This window comes from Hyperolius riggenbachi, chromosome 12 (genome assembly GCF_040937935.1).
Source record: "Hyperolius riggenbachi isolate aHypRig1 chromosome 12, aHypRig1.pri, whole genome shotgun sequence".
NCBI lineage: Eukaryota > Metazoa > Chordata > Amphibia > Anura > Hyperoliidae > Hyperolius > Hyperolius riggenbachi.
In genome coordinates, this window is record NC_090657.1 from 111,555,920 (window position 1) to 111,568,635 (window position 12,716).

The 12,716-nt window shown below is 49.0% G+C and overlaps 1 protein-coding gene across 5 annotated transcripts in view; it reads right to left on the reverse strand.

Moving 5' to 3' along the window:
• The window catches only part of SLC25A19 (solute carrier family 25 member 19), a 117,329-nt gene extending 113,954 nt beyond the window's left edge, over positions 1-3,375 (reverse strand). For 4 of the 5 annotated variants that reach the window (XM_068262989.1, XM_068262988.1, XM_068262991.1 and 1 more), the window contains exon 1: positions 3,089-3,375. The gene's annotated coding sequence lies outside the window, so the exon portion shown is untranslated. Of the gene's footprint in view, positions 1-3,019; positions 3,056-3,088 lie in introns of those variants that run through there. The other variant, XM_068262990.1, reaches the window with a different exon arrangement.
• Positions 3,376-12,716: the final 9,341 nt, after the last annotated feature.

The following is a 12,716-nucleotide window of genomic DNA, read 5'->3' on the forward strand; positions in this document are numbered from 1 at the left end:
CAATCCCCTAGACAGGGAAGCTGGTAAAACAGCCACGTTTGGTATCCACAATTTCAGCATATTATGACAGCATAAAATGTGGGTTATTGTATAATTTGTCAAACATCCATAGTTATGGCATAAAATGCCAAAACACTTCTTAACCTGCCTGGCGGTCTGATTCCCGCGGCCCTGCGGCCACGGGAACGCTTTTTGCAAAAACATTTTTTACATTTATCATGTAGCTAGCCTAGCACTAGCTATATGATTCCTCCCTCCCACCCCTCCGATCCCCGCCGGCGCAATCACCCGTCCGGAAAGCCCGTTCTGAACGGGATTTCCAGGAGGGCTTCCCCCGTTGCCATGGTGACAACCGCCGTGACGTCATCGACGTCATAGGGAGTCCCGGTCCACCCCTCAGCGCTGCCTGGCACTGACTGGCCAGGTAGCGCACGGGGTCGGGGGGGGGGGGGGGGGGGGCGGGTCCGAGGGGGCGGGGGAGGCTGTATCGCGGCGGTTCGGCGGTGATCAGGCACAACACGTAGCAAGCACTTTTTTTTTTTTAAAATTATTCAAATCGGCCCAGCGCCCCGCGAGCGGCGACCTCCGGCGTCTCTGGACGCCTAGCTCGTCCAGAACGCCAGGGAGGTTAAAGTGAATGGGAACCGGGGGTTAAAATAAAAAGCCAGATACATACCAAAGGAGAGGGAAGGCTCTGGGTCCTAATGAGCCTTCCCTCTCCTCTCCCAATGCCCGTGGTGCTGCGTTGTCCCCGGGAGCAGTATTTGACTAAATTGGTCAAATACTGCTCCTTCCGCCGGTGAAGGCAACTTCAGAAATTCTTTGGGAGCCTGAGTGCTCCCGAGGATGGGCCGCTCCATACTGTGCATGCTCGAGCGCCCTCTATCGCGCACTCACGCGTGCGCAGAATGGAGGCCGCCTGTCTTCGGGAGGACTCGGCTCCCGAAGTCCCCCGTGCCAGGGGATTTGAATGGAGGAGCTGCCGCCTAAATGAGAGCATCGGGAGAGGTGAGGTAAGGCTCATTAGGACCCAGAGCCTTCCCTCTCCTTAGGTAAGTATCTGGTTTCTTTTTTTAGTTTAGATCCCATTAGCTTTAAGTCAAGGGGCTGGACACAGCCTGAGGTCAGGTTGCTAGAGGTGGGGAATCATCTCTCCTTAAGGCTCTTTCACACTACAGGCAGCGGTAAAAGGCTAAAACGCTGCGTTTTGGCTGCAGGCGTTTTCAGGGCGTTTTGAAGGCGTTTTAACGCTAATACATTACTATCAATTGTAATGAGAAACGCCGCGGTAGTCCCAGAAAAAGCGCCTGGGAGCGTTGAAACGCAACGCTCCAAAACGCAGCGTTAGATGTGAAAAGGTAAAGTGAGAGTCTATGGACTTTCATTTTACCTTGGAAAACGCCAACTTTGGCCGTGGCGTTAAAACGCCGAAAAAGCCCTCTAGTGTGAAAGGGCCCTTACTCCACTCCTAGCAAATAGAGGGTTAAATATGTGGACAAAGAGGCTGTCCAGAGTCCTTCCATTGCCAATCCATATACCATCAAGGATTTGGAATGTTATCTTTGGACTAATACCCCCAAAACTTTCTAAGTTTTGTTTGGACTTACAATTCCCAAGGACACGGTAATTTTACAAGACTGCTCAGACTGTATTCAGTTATTTTTTGTGCAGTACGCTCCCAGCAATGGAAGCACAATGGGGGATGCGCACGCCCGGACTGCGCCTGTGCTGACTGGAGCCAATGGGCGGACTTACCGAACCGCCTAGCTGAGGATCCTGGCAGCGAGGGAGTGATCAGCCTGTAGGGGGCTGGAGGAAGCCCCAGGTATGCATATTTTCATTTTTCCTGTTGATTCGATCACCCTGATTGAACTTTCCGAAAAACTATAGCGTTACATGCTGCATAAATTATAATTTTGATCAATTTCCATAAAAAAATATATATCAAAATTTCAGAGATATAGAAGAGGCCATAGATCAATGACATCCCCAGGGGCATTGCTAGCCCCAAAGGTCAGTGGCACATGCTCCGGATGTCCCCCAGGCAGAGTCAGCTGTGATGCCCCAATGGCGGGCATGCTGGGACCTGTGGTGCATCAACTGAGGTTATGCTCGGTACTGTGGTGCCTCTATGTAGCATAACTCCCAAATTTTTGAGATGAGAAGAGGGACACTTAAGCCACTCCCCTGCCACACCCCTAATCATGCCCCCTCCCCCTCGGCACACCCCTAGTCACACAAAGATTTCATAAGAAAAATATGTTGTATTAAAATTCAAACCACACTGGTCCTCTCTATCCTGCTTCGTTTTCTTTCATATTAACATTTTAAAATTGGTAATGTATCAATTTAAAGGATGGGAATAAAGTTCGAGTACATTTGAAATCGGCGCCGGTAGACTTGGGCGCAGGATACAGTGGTATATAGCTGATCCTGCTTCTGCACAAGTCCGGGCCGATTTAATTACTATTCCCCCTCCAGGCCGCCATGTATAGTGGGGGAATGAAATATTTCAGCTTCCAGCGATTGCTGGAGGCCGAATTATTATGTTTTTAAGAAACCTCGGCTCCGTCTTATGACGGAGCCGACGTTACTCACTGAGCGCTGCAATAGGGATGATTCCTATTGTAGTCTATGGAGGCGCCGGCTGCGCCCAAATCTAGCAGCGCTGAAAAGCACTGCTCCGGGATTTAATCCCTCTTGGATCACATTTAGATCAGAAAGGGATTGATTTGTTTGGTGCAATGGCTATAAGGTTTCATACATTTCCATGCCAGTATACTTTATAGACGTCCGCTCGAATGCAAGAAGTAAGTATGATAATTCAGCTCCCCTTGATGCAAATGCACATGCGATGAAAGTAAGGAAAATTAAAAAACAAAAAACTGGCTTTTTGACAATGACATCAATAGGGGACCGACAGCCAACTTAAAACACCTGAAGTCAAAACTTTCCAGCTTTAGAAAACATAGTTCACCAACTCGCCGACACAAGCGGATTAATAAACATTAAAATACACCTAGTCTCTGAACATTCCCAGTGAATTGTTCTCTTCCCACTGTGTTCTTTTCCTGGCGGCAGACCTTACCCAACAGTGTTTGTCGATGTCATCTGATCTCCTCCCATGAATGGGCAAGGTCTATGTAAAACCGGGCGAAGATTGTGTAAAACCTCGGACATGCTCAGATCCGAGCTCTCTTTACGTAATAGAAGCTGCAGCTCCCCTTTCTTCTTGAACCAGGAAGTGAAAGAGTGGAGGGCGGCTGTCATGTGTGTGTATGAGAGCTTGTGAGTCATTTTTGGAGCCGAAAATATCAGTTTGCCGCTGTCCTGTCGAGTTACATACACAATTCCCATCAAGTTGTTCTACCATCATAATTGCGCACGCGCACAGCCTTTGTGCACATGCGCAGAATAACTCTGGCCGAAATCACTCAATATGGGAAGTTCGGATCTTTTCAATGATCCGGATGATTCGAATCGGATCATTGAAAAGATCCGGATCTTTGGTCCGAATCTCGGATCATTTTACTACGGAAGCATTCGGGGGTTGAAATGACTGGCAGGACAGGAGAAGAGGAGGGGGGTGGACACACAGGGCTCTATTCATAAAACCTTACCGCAAGTTTTCCGCTCAAAACAGCGGATTTTCCCGTCCATTTAGCAAAGTGGACATTCATAAAAGCTGTTCCCGCATGAAAATCTATGATCCCCCAGCAGAGCGAGAAATTTCCGCCCTCTCCAGTGTTTTTCTAGATTTATCTAGAAAAAAGTAACAAAATGGCCATTCATGAAGTTTAGAGGAAGCGGTATGTGGACGGGAAATACCGCTTCCTCTGATTTTGCGGATTACATAAAAGTGAATGGGACAGACCTCCCAGAGAGAGCAGTGCATGGAGGGACTTTGCCGGATGAAGTGTTTCCGCATGCCTTCCAACAGCTTACCGCCAGCTTTCAGCGGGAGATCTCCGCTCTTGCATCGCAGCTTTCAAGATTTTTTGGAATGACCACCCAGAAGTGTAAAATACCGCTGCGGTATTTTACCTCCAGGATTTTTTTCGACTCAGAAGTTTTATGAATAGAGCCCTCAGAGGGCTCTATTCATAAAAAAGTTGTTGCGAGAAAACTCCTGGAGGTAAAATACCGCAGCGGTATTTTACACTTCTGGGTGGTCATTCAAAGAAATCTTGAAAGCTGCGATGCAAGAGCGGAGATCTCCCGCTGAAAGCTGGCGGTAAGCTGTCGGAAGGCATGCGGAAACACTTCAGCCGGCAGAGTCCCTCCGTGCACTGCTCTCTCTGGGAGGTCTGTCCCATTCACTTGTATGTAATCCGCAAAATCAGAGGAAGCGGTATTTCCCGTCCACATACCGCTTCCTCTAATCTTTATGAATGGCCATTTTGTTACTTTTTTCTAGATAAATCTAGAAAAACACTGGAGAAGGCGGAAATTTCTCGCTCTGCTGGGGGATTGTAGATTTTCATGCGGGAACAGCTTTTTTGAATGCCCACTTTGCTAAATGGACGGGAAAATCCGCTGTTTTGAGCGGAAAACTTGCGGTAAGGTTTTATGAATAGAGCCCAGAGAAGGGGAGAAGATGGACAGAGGGCAGGGAGTGGACAGAGGAGGGACGAGGAGAGTGCAGAAATGTTTGCACACAATACCCACATGCTGCAATCATATGCTTTACACAGTGGCGTAGCTAAGGAGCTGTGGGCCCCGATGCAAGTTTTACAATGGGGCCCCCCAAGTACTCTATACATAACAATTTATACGGCGCACCAAAATCTGCCAATGGCAACTACAGTGTCAGAGGTGCAAGAAGGGGATGGGGAACAGTTTGTTAATGATTACCACTATTCAAAGTATCTACAGAAGTCATTATTATGAGCATAGGACCAATAGAGAGCTAATTCTGTAGTTAAGGGAGGGCCCTTTGGGGCCCCTGTGGCCCAAGGGCCCCGATGCGGTCGCTACCTCTGCACCCCCTATTGCTACGCCCCTGGCTTTACATATATTTCACCTACATGTTCATCTGTATACCTTAAATGGAAACGTCGCAGTGAAAGAAAGCATTCCCCAAAGATAAGTGCAGCTGTTTAGAGCGAGTGCAGGAGGATCATATTGCCCCTGCAATCACAGTGCCTGCAAAGTTACTGAGCTGTGCTGAGCTGAGCCAAAAGCTTCCAATGTGTTCACTGTACACAATTACGGAACAGACAGCCTATAATGAGCAGCACATTTCAGCCAGTATGTGTGCTCTACACATATCTGGCAGTGGCACCCATGTCCTCTCTACCTGTCCCTGCAAGGCTGCCTCCCCTGAGTCCCCTCCAACAGAGCGATCCATCTCTGCTCTGCTTCCAGGACCCCGCTGCCCGCTGAGAGGGGGCGTGTCGCTCCTGGCCCCGCCCCTTTTGCGATCCGAATCACTCATTTGGATGATTCGGATGATTCGACTCACAAAATAGATTCAGATCAAAGATCCGAATCGTTCATGATCCGGACAACACTAATATCCATCCGCGGCGTATCGATCTGTGCCTTCGGGGGCTCCAAGTGTAGAAGAGCCAGAGACAAGCCGCGTGATGAACCAAGAGGCCCTGGAGTAGAGGAGAGAGCAGCGGCTGACAGCGGGCGGAGACTTACCGCTGTTACAGCCGCCGAAGGGAGCGCTGCTCTGTGTGCCGCTAGTCTGACTAGCGGCGCACAGAGCAGAGCTTCCTCCGCCGGCTGGAAGAACAGCGGTGAATCCTCTCCCGCTGTCAGCCGCTGCACCGACACTTAAAATACCTGAGAGAAGAGCCAGGAAGGGGGGACCTCCCCCCTTCCCCACGCTGTGCACACCGCCCCCTTCACTTTGCTCCTCCCCTCCTGGGGGACACCTATAGACCTAGCTACATATACACCTGGCTACAAATACTGGGGACATGTATAGCCCTAGCTACATATACTGAGGACACCTATACACCTGGCTACGTATACTGGGGACACCTATAGACCTAGCTACATATACACCTGGCTACAAATACTGGGGACATGTATAGCCCTAGCTACATATACTGAGGACACCTATACACCTGGCTACATATACTGGGGACACCTATAGACCTAGCTGCATATACACCTGGCTACATATACTGGGGACATGTATAGACCTAGCTACATATACTGGGGCACCTATAGACCTAGCTACATATACTGAGGACACCTATACACCTGGCTACATATACTGGGGACACCTATAGACCTAGCCGCATATACACCTGGCTACATATACTGGGGACATGTATAGACCTAGCTACATATACTGGGGCATCTATAGACCTAGCTACATATACTGAGGACACCTATACACCTGGCTACATATACTGGGGACACCTATAGACCTAGCTGCATATACACCTGGCTACATATACTGGTGACATGTATAGACCTAGCTACATATACTGGGGCACCTATAGACCTAGCTACATATACCGAGGACACCTATACACCTGGCTACATATACTGGGGACACCTATACACCTGGCTACATATACTGGGGACACCTATACACCTGGCTACATATACTGGGGACACCTATAGACCTAGCTACATATACACCTGGCTACAAATACTGGGGACATGTATAGACCTAGCTACATATACTGGGGCACCTATAGACCTAGCTACATATACTGAGGACACCTATACACTTGGCTACATATACTGGGGACACCTATAGACCTAGCTACATATACACCTGGCTACAAATACTGGGGACATGTATAGACCTAGCTACATATACTGGGGCACCTATAGACCTAGCTACATATACTGAGGACACCTATACACCTGGCTACATATACTGGGGACACCTATAGACCTAGCCGCATATACATCTGGCTACATATACTGGGGACATGTATAGACCTGGCTACATATACTGGGGACATGTATAGACCTAGCTACATATACTGGGGCACCTATAGACCTAGCTACATATACTGAGGACACCTATACACTTGGCTACATATACTGGGGACACCTATACACCTGGCTACATATACTGGGGGCACCTACAAACTTGTCTGCATATACTGGGGACATATACTCCTGGCTACATATACTGTGGACACCTATACACCTGGCTACATATACTGGGGACAGCTATACACCTGCCTACATATACTGGGGACACCTATACACCTGGCTACATATACTTGTGGCACCTACAAACCTGGTTGCATATACTGGGGACACCTATACACCTGGCTACATATACTGGGGGCACCTACAAACCTGGCTGCATATACTAGGGACATATACACCTGGCTACATATACTGGGGACATGTATAGACCTAGCTACATATACTGGGGACACCTATAGACCTAGCTACATATACTGAGGACACCTATACACCTGGCTACATATACTGGGGACACCTATAGACCTAGCTGCATATACACCTGGCTACATATACTGGGGCCATGTATAGACCTAGCTACATATACTGGGGCACCTATAGACCTAGCTACATATACTGAGGACACCTATACACCTGGCTACATATACTGGGGACACCTATAGACCTAGCTGCATATACACCTGGCTACATATACTGGGGCCATGTATAGACCTAGCTACATATACTGAGGACACCTATACACCTGGCTACATATACTGGGGACACCTATAGACCTAGCTGCATATACACCTGGCTACATATACTGGGGACATGTATAGACCTAGCTACATATACTGGGGCACCTATAGACCTAGCTACATATACTGAGGACACCTATACACCTGGCTACATATACTGGGGCACCTATAGACCTAGCTACATATACTGAGGACACCTATACACTTGGCTACATATACTGGGGACACCTATACACCTGGCTACATATACTGGGGGCACCTACAAACTTGTCTACATATACTGGGGACACCTATACACCTGGCTACATATACTTGTGGCACCTACAAACCTGGCTGCATATACTGGGGACATCTATACACCTGGCTACATATACTGGGGGCACCTACAAACCTGCCTACATATACTGGGGACACCTATACACCTGGCTACATATACTTGTGGCACCTACAAACCTGGCTGCATATACTGGGGACACCTATACACCTGGCTACATATACTGGGGGCACCTACAAACCTGGCTGCATATACTAGGGACATATACACCTGGCTACATATACTGGGGACACCTATACACCTGGCTACATATACTGGGGACACCTATACACCTGGCTACATATACTGGGGGCACCTACAAACCTGGCTACATATACTGGGGACACCTATACACCTGGCTACATATACTGGGGGCACCTACAAACCTGGATGCATATACTGGGGACATACACCTGGCTACATATACTGGGAACACCTATATACCTGGCTACATATTATTATTATTATTATTATTTATTGTATTTATAAAGCGCCAACATATTACGCAGCGCTGAACATTAATTTAGGTTACAGACAATATTTAGAGGTGACATACAGCAATGTGACAATACAGGAATAATAGAAAACCAGATCACACAGCACAGTATGAGTGCCAGGTAATGCTTAGTCATTGGATTGAGCATGTAGATTAGGCAAGTTAGGTTCACTCAGATGCATAGCATGGGTTCACAGTAATGGAGGTGCATGATCAGATAGGACACAAACGGAGGAGGACCCTGCCCAAAGGCTTACAATCTAGAGGGAGAGGTAAGGACACGAACAGTAGGGGACCAGAGTTCAGCTGTAGGTTTAGAGCATTTGTGAGGGGTAGTAGGCTAGAGTGAAAAGGTGAGTTTTGAGGGCTCATAGACTGGAAACACCTATACACCTGGCTACATATACTGGGAACACCTACAAACCTGGCTGCATATACTGGGGACATATACACCTGGCTACATATACTGGGGACATGTATAGACCTGGCTACATATACTGGGGACACCATAGACCTAGCTACCTATTCCAGGAACACCTATAGACCTGGCTGTCTAAACTTGGGACACCTATAGACCTGGTTATCTATTTGGGTGACACCTATAGACCTGGCTACTTATACTGGGGAAACTTATAGACATGTTTACTTCCACTGGGGATACCTTTAGACCTGGTTACCTATACTGGGGGCACCTATTTTGGGGGAACTGCTGCCAGATTAACTATTTTCTAGGGTAACACTGCTGCCAGATTAACCACTTGAGGACCGTGGTGTTAAATCCCCTAGTGACCAGGACCTTTTTTATAAATATGGCCACTGCAGCTTTAAGGCCTAGCTGCAGGGCCGGACAACTCAGCACACACGTGATTCCACCCCCTTTTCCCCCCACCAACAGAACTCTCTGTTGGTGGGGTCTGATCGCCCTCCAGTTGTTGTTTTTGTTTTTTTTACATAAATATTTATTTATTATTTTTTTCATAAAATGTGCAGTTTTGTTATTTTTTTATTATTCCCCCTCCCTCCCTCCCCCCGCCAGCCAATCAGTGGGATCGGCTGTCATAGGCTTTAGCCGATCACTCCCCGGCCTATGGAGGGGACAGCCGTGTCAAACGGCTGTCCCCTGTACAGTGCTGCTGCTGATCGCAGCGCTGTAGGGGGTAATTAGATGGCGGTTTTGCCGTCTAACAGTCTCCCGAGCAGCGATTGCCGCTCGGAGACTGAAGGGTGCAGCGTGTGCGCGATCTCCTGCTAGCCCCATAGACAGCCGTTCACACCAATCAGCGTGGAGCGGTCCTGGGGCTGCCGCACTGCTCATGCCAATTTGTGTGGAGCAGTCGGCAAGTAGTTAAGTGTATTTTGGGGAACAGCTGCCAGATTATGTGTATTTTTGGGGAACCGCTGCCAGATTGTGTATGTTGGGGGAACAGCTGCTTCCAGATCATGTGTATTTTGGGGGAACCTCTGCTGCCAGGTTACGCATATTTTGGGGAACCGCTGCCAAATTATGCGTATTTGGGGGAACCGCTGCCAAATTATATGTATTTGGGGGAACTGTTGCTGCCAGATTACGTCTATTTTGGGGGAACGACTGCCATATTATCTGTATTTTGTAGGAACCTCTGCCAAATTGCATGGATTTTTGGTGAAATGCTTTGAGATTACATGTATTTGGGGGGGGGGGGGGGGGGATTATGACAGAGCTTAAACTTCCCCGCCAGACCTTTTACACCACTGCTAAGGTCATGTATATTTTGCCCCACCCATGACCACGCCCACATTCTGTTGTGTGACCACACCCATTTTTCCGCGCAACGCGTAACACTGGGTCCTTCTAAATGTATAATTTGTTGTAGTCAACAACACTCAAGGCCTGTTACGGTAACAAAGGCATCCCATGTTCTCGGGACCACAGATCAAGCACTGGACCCTCTAAAAGTTTGCAGCCTCACTCCTGTCAGTAAACAAGTGTGGTTGAACTGCACAAGGTCAACATTTTTACAGTAGCACAATCTTGTCCAGGCTCAGCAGACCCAAGGCGTCCTGTGCAGTGCAGATGCACTCGAAGAACTTGTCAATGAAGTTTCGGGGTTACAGCAGTGGATCAGTGGAGGTGATGGGGATGGGAAAGCTCTGGAATATCGAGATGCTTCACTCTGAGGTAAGTATCCATTTGGATTACTTTGGATCTCAACCTGGGGTCCGCAGACCCTTAGGGGTACATCAGCACCTGTCAGTGTGGTCACCCAGGGGGCTGCAGATCTTGCCCCCAGAAGAGAAGTGGCAGGCCATGTCTGCAACAAGGGGCACAGTAACTTACACAGCCCCGTTCCCACATGCACTCCTCTCAGCGCTCTAGTCTTCTAGCTGCCTGGCCATGTCCTTTCCTTTCTCCATGGTTACCCGGCGGCCTTTCATGTCAGAGCTGCCGAAATTAACCATAGCGGGTGGAGGATGCCAGGCAGCGAGAAGACTAGAGCGCTGAGAGAGGAGTCCATGCGGGAATGGGGCTATGTAAGACTACACTGGGGCAACACCTGGCTGTCTATAATGGAGCACATGTAGCTCGCAACCTACACTGCGGCACCACCTGTACCTGGCTATCTATACTGGACCACTTATAGTTTGCTACCTACACTGGGGGCACCTGTACCTCTCTAACGGTTACCTATACTTGAGGCAACTATGACTTGGAACCTATACCTGGATACCTCTATGGGAGGCACCTATACCTGCCTGGCTAGGACAGGCGACAAGAGGTGACTCTGAGGGACAAAAGAGGCATGGAGGAACAGAAGGGAAGAAAAGAGGCACAGTAAAAAAAAAAGAAAAAAGGAGATGATATGGGGATGAGGTGACCAGGGCAGTTTGTAGGCTAAATTGCACCCAGTGCGAGGATGTAAAAATTGCGCACCCCCCTCCGTGGAGGCAGGTATAGGTGCCCGCAATATAGGTTAGCCAGGTGTAGTTACACCCAGCTATAGGTCCTCCCAGTATAGGTAGTCAGTATAATTGCCCCCAGTATAGGTTAGCCAGGTAGGTGCCTCCAGTATAAGTAACCAGTATAGTTGTCCCCAGTACAGGTTAGATAGGCAGGTGCCCCCGGTATAGTTTAGAAATGTAGATGCCCGCAATATAGGTAGATAGAATTATATTTTGCTAGTATTTGGATCCGCCCACATTATGTCATGGCCACTACCACTTTTTCAACATGGAGCGCTTTCTTTGGGAGAGGGTACATGTGCTTAGGGGTGACACACAAAAGTGTACATGTGCTGAAAAGTTTGAGAACCACTGACTTACAGTGAGCCTAAAGCAAAATAAAGGTGGCCAGTTTAACCACTTGCCTACCTATGGGCGTCGGCAAAGTGGCACGCCCAGGACCGCTTAATGCCCATCGGCATCGGCTCCTTGGACACTGAAATGCCCGGGATCGCGCGCATGGATGCGCACACATCCGCCAGCATCAGGCTCCACCCACCCGCGATGTCAACCCGCCGACCAATTAGCAGCGTCGGCGGGTTGTTAACCCCTGATCTGCCACATAGTAAGCGTATAATACGCTTTGCAATGTATACAAAGCGTATTATTCAGGCTGCCTCCTGCCCTAGTGGTCCCACCAGGGCAGGAGGCAGCCCCCCTGGTAAGCACACACAAACACTGATCTGGCCCCCCCTGATCGCCCACAGCACCCCCCAGACCCCTGTTTGCACCTAATCACCCTCTCAGACTCCTGTTTGCACCTAATCACCCCCCTAATCACCCATCAATCACTCCCTGTCACTATCAATGCTATGTTTTAGATTAGGTCCTAAACTGCCCCCTGGGGGCTCCTGATCACCCCACCCCCGTGTACTGCATACATCTATCCTCCCCTGTAATCACCCACTGATCACCTGTCAATCACCCCCTGTCACTGCTACCCATCATAACCATCAGATCAGACCCTCATCTGCCCCTTGCGGGCACCCAATCACCCGCCCACACCCTCAGATCGCCCTCAGACACCCCTGCCCCCCGATCACCTCGCCTGTGCATTGCTTGCATCTATTCTCCCCTCTAATCACACCCTGATCACCCATCAATCACCCCGTCACCCCCTGTCACCACCTGTCACTGCTACCCATCAGATCAGACCCTAATCTGCCCCCTGCGGGCACCCAAACACCCGCCCACACCCTCAGATCGCCCTCATATCCCCCCCCCCCCCGATCGCCTCCCAAGTGCATTATTTACATCTGTTCTCCCCTCTAATCACCCA